This window comes from Oncorhynchus kisutch, linkage group LG8 (assembly GCF_002021735.2).
Source record: "Oncorhynchus kisutch isolate 150728-3 linkage group LG8, Okis_V2, whole genome shotgun sequence".
Classification (NCBI taxonomy): Eukaryota; Metazoa; Chordata; class Actinopteri; order Salmoniformes; family Salmonidae; genus Oncorhynchus; species Oncorhynchus kisutch.
The window spans coordinates 18,201,687-18,220,792 of record NC_034181.2 but is presented as its reverse complement, the minus strand read 5'-3'; the positions used below and the strand labels follow the sequence as shown (position 1 = coordinate 18,220,792).

The 19,106-nt window shown below is 41.3% G+C and overlaps 1 long non-coding RNA gene across 1 annotated transcript in view; it reads right to left on the bottom strand.

Annotated features, from left to right (window-relative positions):
• Nucleotides 1-16,043, bottom strand: part of LOC109895149 (uncharacterized) — a 49,611-nt gene extending 33,568 nt beyond the window's left edge. The window contains exons 1-2 of the long non-coding RNA XR_002255949.2: nt 15,886-16,043; nt 14,576-14,659 (exon numbers count right to left, since the gene is read on the bottom strand). This is a non-coding gene — a long non-coding RNA (uncharacterized LOC109895149). The remainder of the gene's footprint in view (nt 1-14,575; nt 14,660-15,885) is intronic.
• Nucleotides 16,044-19,106: the final 3,063 nt, after the last annotated feature.

Below are 19,106 nucleotides of genomic sequence, written 5' to 3'. Positions count from 1 at the left end.
GACCCTTTTGATCTAAATTGCTTTTGTTTTATAGATGAGTACTGAATTGCATTGCCTCTAAAGGCATATTTAAAAGTGTCCCATACAGCAAGGGGATCTGCTGTGCCTATGTTATGTCTGAAAAAGTCAGTTATAAATTCTTCTGTCCTAGTTCTAAACAATGTATCATCTAGTAGGCATTGATTAAATTTCCAATATCCTCGCCCACGTGGAAATTCTGTAAGAGTAATATATATGCCAATTATGTGATGATCCGACCGCGTTCTGTCCCCTATCAACACTTTTTAAACTTGGTGCCATAAGAAAGTAGTCAAGGTGAATAGCTTGATTAAGCCTTCGCCATGAATATCTCACTAGGTCAGGGTATTTAAGTCTCCATATATCCACTAATTCCAATATATCCATGACATTCATGATTTCCTTAAGTGCCTGAGGGTGATAGTTTGTAATGTGATTTCCTTTTCGTTCATAGAGGTATTAAAGACCGTATTAAAATCTCCCACCATAATAATAGAGTCTAGTGTTGCTTGTAGCATTGATAAATAATTGTATATATTTTCAAAGAAGCTTGGATCATCATTATTCGGACCGTATATATAAGCCATATCTGTTTATTGTCCAATAACATGTTTAAAATAATCCATCTACCTTGAGGATCTGTTTGTACAATTTGCACATTTGGATCAAAATTATTGTTAATTAAAATCATCACCCCTTTTGAATTTCTTTGACCATGGGAGGTATATACTTCGCAAATGCACTTGCAGTTGCAGATGCATGAGAAGACCTGCAAGACCGCACAAAAAATAGGCAAAAATTGAGAGATTTTATTTACCATTGTCACATCCTAGATGATGGAGGTCAAATGCACACCTTTTCCCTGAAACACCCACAATACGGTCACCCGTATTGACCATATTCCCAAGCATCTCCATGCAGTCCGACTTTGATTCTGTGCCACTAGGGTCACAATAATATACCCCCTCTCTGAATGCACCCCACCGGAATCCCCACTGGCTAGGTACAAGGTCGTCAAGGTTCTCATTAGCAGCTTTGTGAATGTCCTTGTGTAGTATGCTCTCCCTTTGGGGGGCTTTGGCTTTGCAGGACCAACCCTGCCAAGCAGGCTTAGAATCTTGAAGGGGCAGTGCTGCTCTTGGTCTCTGACCATAATTTTGGCTGCATACAGACCGTTTACAGCATGCACATAAAACAGTTAGGGACTTCTCCTTAGTATCTGGGTCATTCAGGTGGGTGAGTAAGGTATAGGGTCATGGACCGTACCATTAAAATAGGATCATAAATAAATAATTTAAAATTTAAAATAAAAATAAAAATGTAGTTCCCCATGATAGGACAATAACAAATTAAATGTATAATATTTTTTTTAACTGTTCCACCATGATAGTACAATAAATAAATAAGACGTATAATTCATTCTAAAAGTATATCCATCATCTGAACAACATTGAAAGCTCTCTCATACCCCGGCTTACAGCAATACATTGGCTCTGGGATATGCAACCATTTCATTACTCTCAACTTTCCAAACAAAACAAATCAATATAAACACACACCACACCATCCACACATACTGTGTTTTCTGTTTACTTCGTTTTTATCTTCACTATGTTGAATTAGTGCTTATGTGTTCAATTAGTTATATGTGAAGATATATAGAAAAGCTATATTTTTTATTTTATTGTTACAATCCATAACCAGGCTAGAATTGTGCTTATTTTCCCCATCTATGAGAACTTTGTAATTTTTTTAATAACCATGGCTTAGTCTTTGTGTCTCTGAAAAACTGGTTATCAATATATAGTTTATTAACAACGAGAGCTACTCGTTTCGCTTTTAATCTATTTTCTTTGAAAATTGGATATGGAACTTTGCGCCGTTCTGCAAATTGATCATTCATGCCAATTCTGGTCCCAGCAAGTCTTTTACCCAGGCTTTTAGCCATTATTTTATCATTAAATGAAGCAAATTTGGCAACGATTGGGCGTTCATACTTTTGGCCTCTCTGTCCGAAGCAGTGTACACGTTCGAGTTGGATTTTGTCGATAACTTCACGTGGGATCTGAAGCGCTGGAAGGAGGAACTCTCTAACTACAGATTAAGGAACTTCCCCTTCTTTCTCCTGGATACCTGTAAGTACCAGATTCTCTCTCATTGATCTAGTTTGTATGTCCAGTAAGGCTTCCCTCAGAACAGTGTTCTCCTTTTTAATTAAATTCATTTCGGTTTCAATCTTATTGACTGTCCCTTTTAGCTTGTGTGTTTCCTTCTCCAATGTCGCAGCTTTTTCATCACTCATCTCAAGGCTTGCCTTCAACTCTTTTATATCCTTACTACCTAATTCAAGTATAGTTTGTCATTTATTGATTTTAACATATCGGTTTCGACCTTTACCATTCCCTGTGGTGAAAATATTAAATCGTCTGTGTCTGTAGAAGAGTCACGTTTCCGTTTTGAAATCTGTTCCCCTGTCTTACTCTCCGTCATGTTTGACTCAAAACAATCCACGTAATTTACCCAACCACTCCATCAAAACACACCACGTCATTTACCTAACCACTCCATCAAAACACACCACATCATTTACCTATCCACTCTATCAAAACACACCACGTCATTTACCGAACCACTCTATCAAAACACACCACGTCATTTACCCAACCACTCCATCAAAACACACCACGTCATTTACCCAACCAATCTATCAAAACACACCACGTCATTTACCCAACCACTCCATCAAAACACACCACGTAATTTTACCGAACCACTCTATCAAAACACACCACATCATTTACCTAACCATTCTATCAAAACACACCACGTCATTTACCCAACCACTCTATCAAAACACACCACGTTATTTACCCAACCACTCTATCGAAACACACCACGTTATTTACCCAACCACTCTATCAAAACACACCACGTTATTTACCCAACCACTCTATCAAAACACACCACGTTATTTACCCAACCACTCTATCAAAACACACCACGTTATTTACCCAACCACTCTATCAAAACACACCACATCATTTACCCAACCACTCTATCAAAACACACCACGTCATTTACCCAACCACTATATCAAAACACACCATGTCATTTACCCAACCACTCTATCAAAACACACCATGTCATTTACCCAACCACTCTATCAAAACACACCAGGTTATTTACCCAACCACTCTATCAAAACACACCATGTCATTTACCCAACCACTCTCTGTCCTATATACAGTACAATGGCATATTTGTCAGTTGGTGTTTGGTATGAATTCTTGTGAGTGAGCTGTTGGATAGACCCACATGTTACCTCAGTGTGTGTGTGTGTGTGTGTGTGTGTGTGTGTGTGTGTGTGTGTGTGTGTGTGTGTGTGTGTGTGTGTGTGTGTGTGTGTGTGTGTGTGTGTGTGTGTGTCTGTCTGTCTGTCTGTCTGTCTGTTTCTCTCTGATGTGTTTTCCAGGTGTGGTGGAAAGACTAACACAGCTGCATTTTAATGACAGTGAAATGTTTCTGCATTTTCTCTTGCTCTCTCTGTGTGTGTGTGTGTGTGTGTGTGTGTGTGTGTGTGTGTGTGTGTGTGTGTGTGTGTGTGTGTGTGTGTGTGTGTGTTGTCCTTGGAGAGTCGTAAAGCACAAAGTGGCACTTTACTGAGCGACTCTGCCTGCCGTTAAATGACTCGTCAGGATGGGCACACATCACTACAGGAGTCCCGTAGGCACACACACACACACACACACACACACACACACACACACACACACACACACACACACACACACACACACACACACACACACACACACACACACACACACACACACAGTGATGAGACAGGTAGTAAGATTCAAATGACCCTGGAAACAGACCTACAGAAGAGTGATGAATGAGACAAATACACCACAGATAGGTAGCTACCTACAGTTGAAGTCAGAAGTTTACATACACCTCAGGCAAATACATTTAAACCCCGTTTCACAATTCCTGACATTTAATCCTAGTAAAAAATGCTCTGTCTTAGGTCAGTAAGGATCACCATTTTATTTTAAGATTGTGAAATGTCAGAATAATAGTAGAGAGAATTATTTATTTCAGCTTTTCTTTCTTTCATCACATTCCCAGTGGGTCAGACGTTTACATACACTCAATTAGTATTTGGTAGCATTGCCTTTAAATTGTTTAACTTGGGTCAAACGTTTCGCCTAGCCTTCCACAAGCTTCCCACAATAAGTTGGGTGAATTTTGGCCCATTCCTCCTGACAGAGCTGGTGTAACTGAGTCAGGTTTGTAGGCCTCCTTGCTCACACATGCTTTTACAGTTCTGCCCACAAATGTTCTATAGGATTGAGGTCAGGGCTTTGTGATGGCCACTCCAATACCTTGACTTTGTTATCCTTAAGCCATTTTGCCACAGCTTTGGAAGTTTGGAACTTCCTGACTGATATCTTGAGGTGTTGCTTCAATATATCCACATAATTGTCCTACTCATGATGCCATCTATTTTGTGAAGTGCACCAGTCCCTCCTGCAGCAAAGCACCCCCACAACATGATGCTGCCACCCCCGTGCTTCACGGCTGGGATGGTGTTCTTCGGCTTGCAAGCCTCCCCCTTTTTCCTCCAGACATAACAATGGTCATTATGGCCAAACAGTTCTATTTCGGTTTCATTAGACCAAAGGACATTTCTCCAAAAAGTATGTTCTTTGTCCGCTTGTGCAGCTGCAAACTGTAGTCTGGCTTTTTTATGGTGGCTTTGGAGCAGTGGCTTCTTCCTTGCTGAGCGGCCTTTCAGGTTATGTCGATGTAGACATACAGTTGATGTATAATTTTTACTGTGGATATAGATACTTGCCTATTTGTACCTATTTCCTCCAGCATCTTCAAGGTCCTTTGTTGTTGTTCTGGGGTTGATTTGTACTTTTCGCACCAAGGTACGTTCATCTCATTGAGACAGAATAAAACGCGTCTCCTTCCTGAGCGGTATGGCGGCTGCATGGTCCCATGGTGTTTATACTTGCGTACTATTGTTTGTACAGATGAACGTGGTACCTTCAGGTATTTGGAAATTGCTCCCAAGGATGAACCAGACTTGTGGAGGTCTATTTTCTTCTGAGGTCTTGGCTGATTTCTTTTTACTTTCCCATGATGTCAAGCAAAGAGGCACTGAGTTTGAAGGTAGGCCTTGAAATACATCCACAGGTACACCTTCAACTGACTCAAATTACGTCAATTAGCCTATCAAAAGCTTCAAAAGCCATGACATCATTTTCTGGAATTTTCCAAGCTGCTTAAAGGCACAGTCAACTTAGTGTATGTAAACTTCTAACCCACTGGAATTGTGATACAGTGAGTTATAAGATAAATAATCTGTCTGTAAACAATTGTTGGACAAATGACTTGTGTCATGCACAAAGTAGATGTCCTAACTGACTTGCCAAAACTATAGTTTGTTAACAAGAAATTTGTGGAGTGGTTGAAAAATTTGTTTTAATGACTCCAACCTGGTCTTCCAACTTCAACTGTACATCTATCTCTCTCTGTCTGTCTGTCTGTCTCTCTCTGTCTGTCTGTCTGTCTGTCTGTCTCTCTCTGTCTGTCTATCTCACTCTCAATTCAATTCAAGGGTCTTTATTGGCATGGGAAACATATGTTAACTTTGCCAATGCAAGTGAGGTAGATAATATACAAAAGTGAAATAAACAATAAAAATGAAAAGTAAACATTACACTCACAGAAGTGTGAATACACTCACAGAAGTGTGAATACACTCACAGAAGTGTGAATACACTCACAGAAGTGTAAAGTGTAATCTCTCTATCTCTCTCTGTCTATCTCTATCTCTCCCTGTCTAGCTCTAGCTCTCTCTGTCTCTCTCTGTCTCTCTCTGTCTCTCTCTGTCTCTATCTATCTATCTATCTATCTATTTATCTATCTCTGTCTAGCTCTCTCTGTCTATATCTCTCTCTGTCTATATCTCTCTCTGTTTATTTCTCTCTCTCTCTGTCTATCTATCTCTCTCTGTCTATATCAATCTCTCTCTGTCTATCTCTAGCTCTCTGTCTAGCTCTCTGTCTCTCTCTGTCTCTATCTATCTATCTATCTATCTATCTATCTATCTATCTATCTATCTATCTATCTATCTATCTATCTATCTATCTATCTATCTATCTATCTATCTATCTATCTATCTATCTATCTATCTATCTATCTCTCTCTGTCTATCTCTCTCTCTCTCTGTCTATATCAATCTCTCTCTGTCTATCTCTAGCTCTCTGTCTAGCTCTAGCTCTCTCTGTCTCTCTCTGTCTATATTCAATTCAAGGGGCTTTATTGGCATGGGAAACACGTTTTGCGTAGCCTTCCACAAGCTTCCCACAATAAGTTGGGTGAATTTTGGCCCATTCCTCCTGACAGAGCTGGTGTAACTGAGTCAGGTTTGTAGGCCTGACAAAAGTGAAATAAACAATACAAATTAACAGTAAACATTACACATACAGAAGTTTCAAAACAATAAAGACATTCCAAATGTCATGTTATGTATATTTACAGTGTTGTAACAATGTACAAATGGTTAAAATACATAAGGGAAAATAAATAAGCATAAATATGGGTTGTATTTACAATGGTGTTTGTTCTTCACTGGTTGCCCTTTTCTTGTGGCAACAGGTCACAAATCTTGCTGCTGTGATGGCACACTGTGGAATTTCACCCAGTAGATATGGGAGTTTATCAAAATTGGGTTTGTTTTCGAATTCTTTGTGGATCTGTGTAATCTGAGGGTTAGGGTTTTATCTCTAATATGGTCATACATTGGGCAGGAGGTTAGGAAGTGCAGCTCAGTTTCCGCCTCATTTTGTGGGCAGTGTGCACATAGCCTGTCTTCTCTTGAGAGCCATGTCTGCCTACGGCGGCCTTTCTCAATAGCAAGGCTATGCTCATTGAGTCTGTACATAGTCAAAGCTTTCCTTAAGTTTGGGTCAGTCACAGTGGCCAGGTATTCTGCCACTGTGTACTCTCTGTTTAGGGCCAAATAGCATTCTAGCTTGCTCTGTTTTTAAAAAATTATTTCCAATGTGTCAAGTAATTTTCTTTTTGTTTTCTCATGATTTGCTCTATATCTATCTCTCTCTGTCTAGCTCTAGCTCTCTCTGTCTATATCTCTCTTTCCCTCTCTCTCTCTCTATCTCTATATCTCAATCTAGCTCTCTGTCTATTTCTCTCTCTCTCTCTATCCATCTCACTCTCTCCATGTCCCTCTTTCTCTTTCTCTTTCTCTTTCTGGGTCTCTTCAAATCTGTGTCTACATCCTACTTTCTTCTCACTGTCTGTCCTACTATAAAATCCTGAACCTTTCCTTCCCATACAGTTATACTATGCCTTTTACACTCATGATCTTCCTTAAAATAACTTTACAGTAAAACTGAAGTGTGATGACGAGGAAAGTGTAGTGCCAAGTACCAGCTTACATAAAGCATACGTCTACACAGTTTGAATACAGTTTGTGTGTGTACGTTTGTGTTTTTGGTTTTATTATCCTTGTGGGGACCAGAATATCTCACAAGCCTAGTAAAACAGGGACAATTCTGACAAATTCACTGGTCCCTACAATAAAAAAGGCTATTTTAGGCTTAGGGGTTAGGTTGAGGGTTAGGGTTAGAATTAAGGTTAGGGTTAGAATTGGGGTTAGGGTTAGGGGTAAAGGTTACGGTTAGGGTTAAGGTTAAGGTGACGGTTAGGGTTTAGTGAAAATAGGATTTTGAATGGGAATCAATTGTTTTGTCAAATCAACAGATGCTTATTGGTTAGCAGTATTATATATATGAGAGGTGAGTGAAACAGACGTTGTTTAAACATTAGGGAAACATGTCCGTCCCTCTTTCTCATACAACAGTTTTCTCTAGTTAATGGGCCAGTGTTTTGGCCACTGCTACAATGGAAAGAGACAACTAAAAGGAGAGGCAAGACAGACATCTGTTTCCATAAAGCTCTGTGTATAGAGGAGCTGAAAGACGAGTTGATATGTTTAATAAGGTGGGTGTATTCCACTTTACTTGCAATGGCAAGAAATGTAGTATTCTCTCTTTCTTTGTTTCTCTCTCGCTCTGAACCTCATGAATCTAAGCTGAGAGGAATCCTTCCCTCTGGAGTGTTTGGTGGAATGTGATAATCCACTCTTTTGTGGTTGTGTGTGCAAGGGTGTGTGTGTGTGTGTGTGTGTGTGTGTGTGTGTGTGTGTGTGTGTGTGTGTGTGTGTGTGTGTGTGTGTGTGTGTGTGTGTGTGTGTGTGTGTGCATGCGTATAATATAATTCTCATGACTTTATGGTGGTGTACCCCCTCTCCTCCTAACCGTAACACTTCACATGCTCTGGTCAGGTGTGTCACAGTGCAGTCTGGAGACTACTGTGTGTACATGGAAACGCAACATGGGATCACAGAGGCAGGCACGCAACATGCCACATACCACAACCTGTCTATCAACCAAGGACAAGGTTAGGACGTACCTCATGCCACTGAAGTTGTAATTCTTTAATTCTTTACCTCACGCCATCAGAGACCAGTCTGATAATCCACTGTCTGGTAATGCAGAGGTCAACATGTCTAGTAATAGATTTAGTCTTTGTCTTTCAGACATACACATAGATGTTTGACCTTCCCTCTACAAGATACAGTATATGCAGTAATATTGACTTATTGACTCGATTCCACCAGCACTGTTCTGTCTCGTATCTCCCAAATAGCCATGGGATAGTTCAAAAGTTGTCAGGCTACAATGGGCTGCTGTAGCATTCTGAAAATATTCCCTAAGTGAAATCGTCAATTTCCGCTTCAAAACTGTCTGAATTAATCTAAGCTAAAACAATGTATGTTTTTTGATGAGTAAATCTTAGTTGCCCCATTTTACATCTAGCTAAGGATTATTGTGCTTCAATTAGCTGTATTTCTGAAGTTTGATTACGGGCACGAAAGCTAGCATAAATTTGCTGAATATTGAGCCAGTCACTGAAAGCATTTTGACTGAAACGATACTGCTAACCAACCAGCTACCTACTTAGTGCTGCACACAATGTTGAATCTTCCAACAATAGCTAGCTAGCAAGCTACTGTAGCTAGTAGTGCTAACGCTTACATTATGAGATTTGCTAAAGCAGCTGTTCTTCCCCCACAAGTCATTGCAGTAGCCTCCTCAGTCAGCTGCTGTGCTCAGCTGACAAAATGATAAGATCGTGGAGAAACATGCTGATCTACGGACTGATTTCTGATAACAGTCAGTTTCTCTTAATTGTGGGGCGCATGTCTACAACTTCAGGGTAATTTAAACCGGCTAAGCACGCTTCTTATGTCAGTGAAGGAAGAACGAAACGAAACAGTTCTGTAAGGTGAGATACACATAACAATCACCCACCCCACACAGGTGGGAAAAGGCTACCTAAGTATGATTCTCAATCAGAGACGACGAACGACACCTGCCTCTGATTAAGAACCATACCATACCAGGCCAAAACAAAACCACAACATAGAAAAAAGAACATAGACTACCCACCCAACTCACACCCTCACCATACTAAAACAAAGACATAACACAAGAACTAAGGTCAGAACGTGACAGTACCCCCCCCAAAAAAGGTGCTGACTCCGGCCGCAAAACCTGAACCTATAGGGGAGGGTTTGGGTGGGCGTCTGTCCGCGGTGGCGGCTCTGGCATGGGACGTGGACGCCACTCCATCATAGTCTCGGCCCATTTAAGTGGCGCCTTGGGAGCAGCGACCCTCGCCGCCGACCTCGGACTGGGAACCCTAGCAGAGGGCCCCGAATGGAAGGGCGATTCTGGCAGCGCCGGAGTGAAGGGTGATTCCGGGAGCGCCGGTGTGTCAAGGCTTATTGAGATAGTATGTACAGTGGGGCAAAAAAGTATTTAGTCAGCCACAAATTGTGCAAGTTCTCCCACTTAAAAAGATGAGAGAGGCCTGTAATTTTCTTCATAGGTAAATACTTTTTTGCCCCACTGTACATGTAGGTATCGTTAAAGTGACTGTGCATATATGATGAACAGAGAGTAGCAGACTTGACTTCAGGAGGCAGCCGAGGGAGGGGACCGATATGCGTTGTGCCTGTTGCTATGGCAACCTATAAACTGTGATTAGTGATGTGAGTTATAGGACATGCCGTCACCTTGGTGTGAATCAGGTGATATTGTGTGATATTGTGCTGCTTGGAGACGCATTTCACCCTTTTCCCCCTTTTCCCCATGCAGTGTACAGCAAAGAGAGGCTCCACAGACAAGCAAAACAGAACATCATGGGATGCAGGCTTTTGTTCCAGCCCAGCTCTCACACACCTGATTTCACTAATCAACGGCTTGGTGATTATAATCTATCCGTCTATAAGTTGAGTCAGGTGTTTTAGTGTTGGGCTAGCACAAAATCCTGCACAGCATCTGGAGAATGTTTGTGACTGGGATGACGACCAAAGAAGCCGCTGCCCGCCGGACCCAGACTGCCTTTGCCTACAGGGCTTCCTGGGCTGGTTAGCAGGGGCAGACAGACCCTCATTACACCGACCACAGATGAAAATGAGAACAAAATTAGGCCCATTACCATGAGAGCATGACTAATATCCTTCAGCAGACCCCTGATACACACACCCACACCGACACATACAGACAGAAACAGACACACAAACACATATATAAGTACACACACATGTATGCACACACACGCACGCACACACACACACACATGCACACACACACACACACACGCACACACACACGCACACACACACACGCACCCACGGCACATAAAAGCAAGGAAAGAGGTAATACATTCTGGCTCTATTAAAGCAACCCTCATTTAAGGCCTCTCTCTATACGCTCTGTGTGTGTGTGTGTGTGTGTGTGTGTGTGTGTGTGTGTGTGTGTGTGTGTGTGTGTGTGTGTGTGTGTGTGTGTGTGTGTGTGTGTGTACACCAGTCATCTATGATGTAATCAACAAGCTCTCACTACAGAATTAGACACTTTTCCACATTTCTTCAAATGTAAAATTTCTAAGTTGCTCCAAAGTTTTTTGACTCCCTGGGTTGACTCCTCCTGCTCAGTATCATTCCATTTCTAAAAATGTCAAATTGTGAAGCAGCTCCAAATTAAGGGTTCTGGTTTTGGATATGGTTAAAACATTACATGTAGGCACTCATTCTGAATGGTTAAGGTAAGGGTTATGGTTTGGAATAGGGTTAAAATAAAAAAATACAAAACAAGTGTAGACCACTGGGATCAAACACACAACCTTCTGATCTGGAGTCATGGGATTCCATCCATCCACCACCCCTGTCTACAACCTATGTCCACAACTCCCTAGCAAAGCCCTACCCTACTTGATGGTAATAGAGCTCACTGTTACCTCTAGCAGGACATGGATAGACATCCAATTGTCTCATCTCATCTTGTCTCTTCCATTCTCGTCTCTCATCTTTTGTCGTCATCCTCAAGTCAAATATTTTCTCCTCCTTTTCTCCTCCTACTCCACTACCATCCAAGCACTTCTCTCTCACCCCTTCTCTCCTCTCCACTGTCTTCTCCTCTCCTATCTTCTCTGCCCCTTCACCTTTCTCTTTTCTCCCGACCACCCTCTCTAATATCACCTCTCCCCATCTTTCATCCCCTGTCTTCTCTACACTTCTTGCTCCTCTACCTTTATTCTCCCCTCCTTCCCCTCTCCATCTCTCCTATCATCCTCTGTTTCTCAGAGCCGGTCTGCTTGGTGATTTATAAACATGTGACAGACAAATGGGGGGAGGAGAGGATGGAGTATGGGGGCAGGCGCGTTTGAAGTACATGAAGGACTAATATTAAATACACCTGGCCCCATCCAGGGGCTCCCTCTGTACACATAAACAAAGAGATAGAGAGAGGGAGGCAGCGATGATGGGCCACAGGGAAGAGGCCTGAGGAGGGAGGTGGAAAGGGGTGGGGTGGGCTGAGGTGCATTGCCAAGCAGGCAGTAATTGGCTATTCTTTCATGGGGCCTGATTTCCACACTCTCCCTCCCACAGGAAGAGACCATTTTGCTGCCCCTCAGTGTACACTGTAAAAAATACAGATCTAGTTGTTTCAACTACAGTTGAAGTCGGAAGTTTACATACACCTTAGCCAAATATATTTAATCTCAGTTTTTCACAATTCATGACATCTAGTAAAATTTCTGTTTCTTAGATCAGATAGGATCACCACTTTATGGAATTCTAAATGTCAGAATAATAATACTAGAGAGAATTATTTATTTCAGCTTTTATTTCTTTCATCGCATTCCCAGTGGGTCAGAAGTTTACATACACTCAATTAGTATTTGGTAGCATTGCCTTTAAATTGTTTAACTTGGGCCAAATGTTTCTCGTAGCCTTTTACAAGCTTCCCACAATAAGTTGGGTGAATTTTGGCCCAATCCTCCTGACAAAGCTGGTGTAACTGAGTCAGGTTTGTAGGACTCCTTGCACACTCCTTTCACACACGGGGTGGAGATGTTATTTCCTACCCTCACCACCTGGGGGCGGCCCGTCAGAAAGTCCAGGACCCAGTTGCAAAGGGGGGAGTCAAGACCCAGGGTCTCGGGCTTAATGACGAGTTTGGAGGGTACTATGGTGTTAAATGCTGAGCTGTAGTCGATGAACAGCATTCTTACATAGGTATTCCGCTTGTCCAGATGGGTTAGGGCTGTGTGATTGCGATTGTGTCGTCTGTGGACCTATTGGGGAGGTAAGCAAATTGGAGTGTGTCTAGGGTGTCAGGTAGGGTGGAGGTGATATGATCCTTGACTAGTCTCTCAAAGTACTTCATAACGACGGAAGTGAGTAGGCGATAGTCGTTTAGCTCAGGTATCTTAGCTTTCTTGGGAACAGGAACAATGGTGGCCCTCTTGAAGCATGTGGGAACAGCAGACTGGGATAGGGATTGATTGAATATGTCCGTAAACACACCAGTCACTTTGTGCATGCACTGATTAACAAGTCGTGGTGTGATCATAACAACATACAGGAACTCAATTGTTGGAAAAATGACTTGTGTCATGCACAAAGTAGATGTCCTAACTGACTTGCCAAAACTATAGTTTGTTAACAAGAAATTTGTGGAGTGGTTGAAAAACGAGTTTTAATGACTCCAACCTAAGTGTATGTAAACTTCCGTCTTCAACTGTAAATATTATTAATTAACTGGTTCCACAGCTTCTTTTTTGTTTACTCAACTTTTCAGTCAAAGTGCTACCTGAACTTAACATTTTTAGTTGGCCCAACATTAGCTCCAACATGAGAAAACCTAGGCAGAAATTCAATCAACTGAAAATCATGTGTTTGCTCAAATGGTCTCATATGTTCATTCAACTAGAAATGATTATTCGGGCATTTTACCTGCACAAATGGCTGTGGAACTAATTACACACACAAAGTGCCTTTAACTTACAACGTACAAATTTGACACACGTTGACAAACACTGAGTGTACAAAACATTAGGAACACCTTCCTACTATTAAGTTGCACTTACTTTTGCCCTCAGAACAGCCTCAATTTGTCAGGGAATGGTCTCTACAAGGTGTCAAAAGTGTTCCACAGGGATGCTGGCCCATGTTGACTCCAATGCTTCCCACAGTTGTGTCAAGTTGGCTGGATGTCCTCTGGGTGGTGGAACATTCTTGACACACACAGGAAACTATTGACCCAGCAGCATTGCAGTTCTTGACACACTCAAACCAGTGCACCTGGTACCTACTATCATACCCCGTTCAAAGGCACATGTTTTGTCTTGCCCATTCACCTTCTGAATTCCACACATACCCAATCCATGTCTCAATTGTCTCAAGGCTTAAAAATCCTTCTTTAACCTGTCTCCTCCCCTTCATCTACACTGATTGAAGTGGATTTAATAGGTGACATCAATAAGTGATCATAGTTTTAATCTGGATTCACCTGGTCAGTCTGTCATGGAAAGAGCAGGTGTTCATAATGTTTTGTACACTGAGTGTATTTAGCCTCACAATGAAGAGTTTTACCATTTTCTTTTCAGGACAACCTTGGCTACAAGTTTTTAAAATATATTGTTTTATACTATATTGTGACAAGCTACAGCCTCCATTTAAAATGGTCAGTAGCAGCTAACCCATGAGGTTCATTATCTCAGGCAGGAAATATAGGCTGAAGGTTCCTAACCATCGGTGGGTAATAGATTGGTTCTTGCTCATTAGTGATGCAGGTGTTTGTGTGTTGTCCTTGGGGAATTCCTAATTAACACGCAATCTGACCTCAGCTAATCTCTGAGCTCTAATCCCTGACCCTGATATCTGACCTTGGCCCAAAACCCAGTGACATTTAGATTAGGAAAAGACATGCACACATGTTCGCATGTACAAATGCACAGAGAGAGGGACAGAGAAAGAGAGAGAAAGAGAGAGAGAGCAGACAGCCTTAGATAGAGAGTCCACTAGGAAGCAGTGTGTCTGACAGACAGAACACACTGAGACTATGCGAGCTTGAGATAGAGGTCTATTTAAAGGGGCTCCTACCTCTTTGAAGTTCTCTTTGGGATCTGTTCTCTTCCACTTTCTGCCCTTTCCATCGCTCGGACTGACACCAATCCATTTTACTACCTGCCCAGGGAATGAGGGAGGGAGGGAGGGAGGGAGGGAGGGAGGGGAAAAAGTAGCACACGTCTAATATGAGTTAGTACCTATAAACAGATTTTAGACGCACTTTCCATTGCTTAAGTGGAAAGACACACACACACACAAACACACAGACTTGCACGCATGCACACACAAACACAGACATCTACACGGCTGATTACAAGCAAGCCCCAACAGCGAGTCAGCGGTGGAGGTATAGCCACACAGCGAGACGGCCTTGCCGCAGAAGTAACCCTATCAGTCCCTACAGAGTGTGGTCACATCATGGCTATACTACCACACTGCCTTAGATAAGAGCACCTAAATACTACCACACTGCCTTACACAAGAGCACCTAAAACTACCACACTGCTTGAGACAAGAGCACCTAAATACTACCACACTGCCTTAGACAACAGCACCTAAAAACTATCACACTGCTTTAGACAAGAGCACCTAAATACTACCACACTGCCATAGACAAGAGCACCCAAATACTACCACACTGCCATAGACAAGAGCACCCAAATACTACCACACTGCATTAGACAAGAACACCAAAAAACTTCCACACTGCCTTAGACAAGAGCACCTAAAACTACCACACTGCCAGCTATTTCTATCAGAATCTCATAGTGCATGCGCACACACACACGCCAGAACGCGCACATACACACCTACTGACACATTTTTTCGACAGTTATTTCGTTTTTCCTTCAGTAAGGAGTGCTCTGTCTGTAAGAGAACCAGATAAAAATCCAGATCTTCCTCTCTACACCTCTCTGTCTCTCACACTCTTTCATACACACGCAACAGTATAGCTATCTGTATCACAGACAATCTCTATTTAACCCAAACCACAATCACAAATTACTTTGTAATAAAGACAGGGTTTGACCCCTCATTATACTACAGTAGACACCACCTCATAACATGCAGCAGATGTATGCATGGTGACTAAGAGAGACAGAGATAGAGTGAGCAAGTGGGAGAGAGAGAAAGACAGTGAAAAGGGCTGAATAGCAATAGGGAGAGAGAGAGAGGGAGAATAAACTGAGCGGAGAGAGTGTGAGAATGTCTTTCAAACAGCTGAGGAAACAACTTAATCTCTGAGTTTCTCAAAGACGCATGACAGAGGGAAAGAAAGAGTGAACTAGAGATAGGGGAAGAAATAGAGAGGAAAAGAGAGAGGGGGAGGTGTGTTCCCCTACCTTGCTTTGACTTCTTCCACTAGCCGAGTCTGTAACCATACGGAACTCCCTTCACATAGAGACTGATCGGGAGAGGAGAGGAGGGTGTGAACCAGAGAAAGAGAGAGAGAGAGAGAGAGAGAGAGAGAGAGAGAGAGAGAGGGGTGATCGAACAGGAGAAAGAGGAATGTTGAGCAGAGGGAGGGAGAGAGGGAGAGGGAGGGAGAGAGAGAGGGAGAGAGAGCGAGAGAGATGGAAGGGGAGGGAGAGAGAGAGAAAGAGGAAAGGAGTGAGATAGATCACTTGTTCCTTTCTGACAAAAACTCACGGCTTGACTTCGGAGAGACAGGAATGAGAGAGAGGAGGAGGAGAAGGAAGAAGAGGATGAGAGCAACAATGAGAAAGAAGAGGAAGGAAGAAATTAGAGGAGGAGATGGAGGAGAGGCAAAATCCCCTCATTACGTAAAGCGGTGTGTAGAGCGTCATATAGGACTAAGTCACTAACGCCCACAAACACACACGCACACACTCAAGGTATTCACAAACACACATAAAAAATGCTACAGTTTACAATAGAATGCTGCAGTATTTACTATATAATTATGTAGTAAACTGTAGATTACTATACTACACACGGTTGTAGAATACTATACTACACACTGTAGTATACCTCGATCATTTTGTGATTTTATCCACTCGTACTCCCGCTGACATTTTAACGCCTGGTATTTAACCCCTGGACTCACTTTAAACCATTATACCCATTTAAACTCACCTGTCCAGGAAGGTGGGTCACTGCAATAGAAGCTGACATTCTAACAACTTAAACCCCGGTTTTACTGCACTGTAAGTTTATGTATTTTTCACATAGCTTAATAATGCTGGAGACCAACACACCAAGTGTACAAAACAAGGAACACCTTCCTAATAATGTAGTGGCACCCACTTTGGCATTCAGAACAGCCTCAATTTGTCAGGGAATGCACTTTACAAGGTGTCGAAAGCGTTCCACAGGGATGCTGGCCCATGTTGACTCCCACAGTTGTGTCAAGTTAGCTGGATGTCAATCGGGTGGTGGACTATTCTTGATAAACATAGCAAACTGTTGAGAGTGAAAAACACAGCATCGCTGCTGTTCTTGACATTCAAACCAGTGAGCCTGGTACCTACTACCAGTGCTGTAAAGTACTTAAGTAAAAACACTTTAAAGTACTACTTAAGATGTTTTTTTTGGGTATCTGTATTTTACTTTACCATGTATATTTTTGACTACTTTCACTTTTACTTCACTAGATTCCTTAAAAACCTGTTAAGGATTAGCCCCTTTTTTTAAATTTTTATTTGCCTAAAATGACATACCCAAATCTAACTGCCATGTAGCTCAGGCCCTGGAGCAAGGATATGCATACACTTTGAAGTTTATGGTAATGTGAAATGAATGTAGTAGAATATAACACAATAGATCTGGTAAAAGATCATTAAAAGAAAAAAAAACCCATTCTTTTGTATTTTTCTGTACCATCATCTTTGAAATGCAAGAGAAAGGCCATAATGTATTATTCCAGCCCAGGTGTAATTTAGATTTTGGACACCAGATGGCATCAGTGTATGTGCAAAGTTTTAGACTGATCCAATGAACCATTGCATTTATGTTCAACATGTTGTATCAAGACTGCCCAAATGTGCCTAATTCAAAATTGTGCACTCTCCTCAAACAATAGCATGGTATTATTTCACTGTAATAGCTACTATAAATTGGACAGTGCAGTTTAACAAGATTTAACAGATTAACAAGATTTTAAGCTTTCTGCCAATATCAGATATGTCTATGTCCTGCATTAGCCTACATTAGCTCAACCGTCCCGTGGAAGGGACACTGATCCCAAAGAAGTTTTAAGAAAATAGTGTAATTCTTACTGCATACATTTTCCTAGACACCCAAAAGTGCTCTTTACATTTTGAATGCTTAGCAGGACAGGAAAATGGTCTAATTCACGCTCTTATCAACAGAACATCCCCGGTCATCCCTACTGCCTCTGATCTGGCGGACTCACTAAACACAAATGCTTTGTTTGTAAGTGATGTCTGAGTGTAAACATAATATGACATTTGTAATGTCTTTATTCTTTTGGAACAATTGTGAGTGTAATGTTTACTGTTCATTTTTATTGTTTATTTCACTTTTGTATATTATCTACTTCACTTGCTTTGGCAATGTTAACGTATGTTTCCCATGCTAGTAAAGCCCCTTGAATTGAATTGTTGGAGTGTGCCCCTGGCTTTCCGTAAATAAATAAAAAATAAGAAAATGGTGCAATCAGGGTTGCTTAATATAAGGGATTTGAAATTATTATACTTTTACTTTTGATACTTAAGTATATTTTACTTAAAATACACCCCGCTAACTAGCTAGCTATTTCATACCAGTTACACATATAACTACCTTGTCTATCACCAGTATCGCTGACATTGTTTTTGTACATACGGTATATTATTTTGTTCTTTCTCTACTGGCATTGATACTTTTTGTTATTTAAACAAAATGATATTGACACTTTCTATTTTATATATTGCCACTATGCAAATATGCAAGTAATAATTTCACTGTACCATTTATGCCTTCTGTAGAGCCCCATCCCGTTAGCTAGACGTGGCTGTGGTGTGCCTCTAACCTCTCTTTCACATGACCCATCAAGTTATCAAGTGACCCATCAAGTGATTACGGACATCTATTGTATTTCATGAACATGTGTACATCTAGACAATAGTGACCCATCCACTTATCTAGATGTGGCTGGAGGGTGGTTAGCATTTATTTCACATGACCCATCAATTTAGACAAGTATATCTGGGAAAACATAATCTAATAATTATAAATGATTGATAACATATTTTTACCTGGACCACTATTTTTGATATTGCTACGATGCAAATATGCAAGTAACCATTTTTCTATGCTGCTTACACCTTCTGTATCTTGTGAATGTGACAAATAAACATAGACTTTATTTGATATAGTGTGTGTTTACCAGAGACGTTAATGTGAAGAACAACATGACCTGCACAAAAGTAAGATTAGGATTTAGGCCAAGGACTAGATAAAGTGTAATTTTACCTGGAGTTTTTCCTTATTGTAGGCTACTATTTTGACCACTTTTAGTCTTGAAATCTTTGGTTGTTTACTACACTACCTTGCTCGTTCTGTTTAGCACATGGCCTCACATGTGAATCCTTAAAGAGAT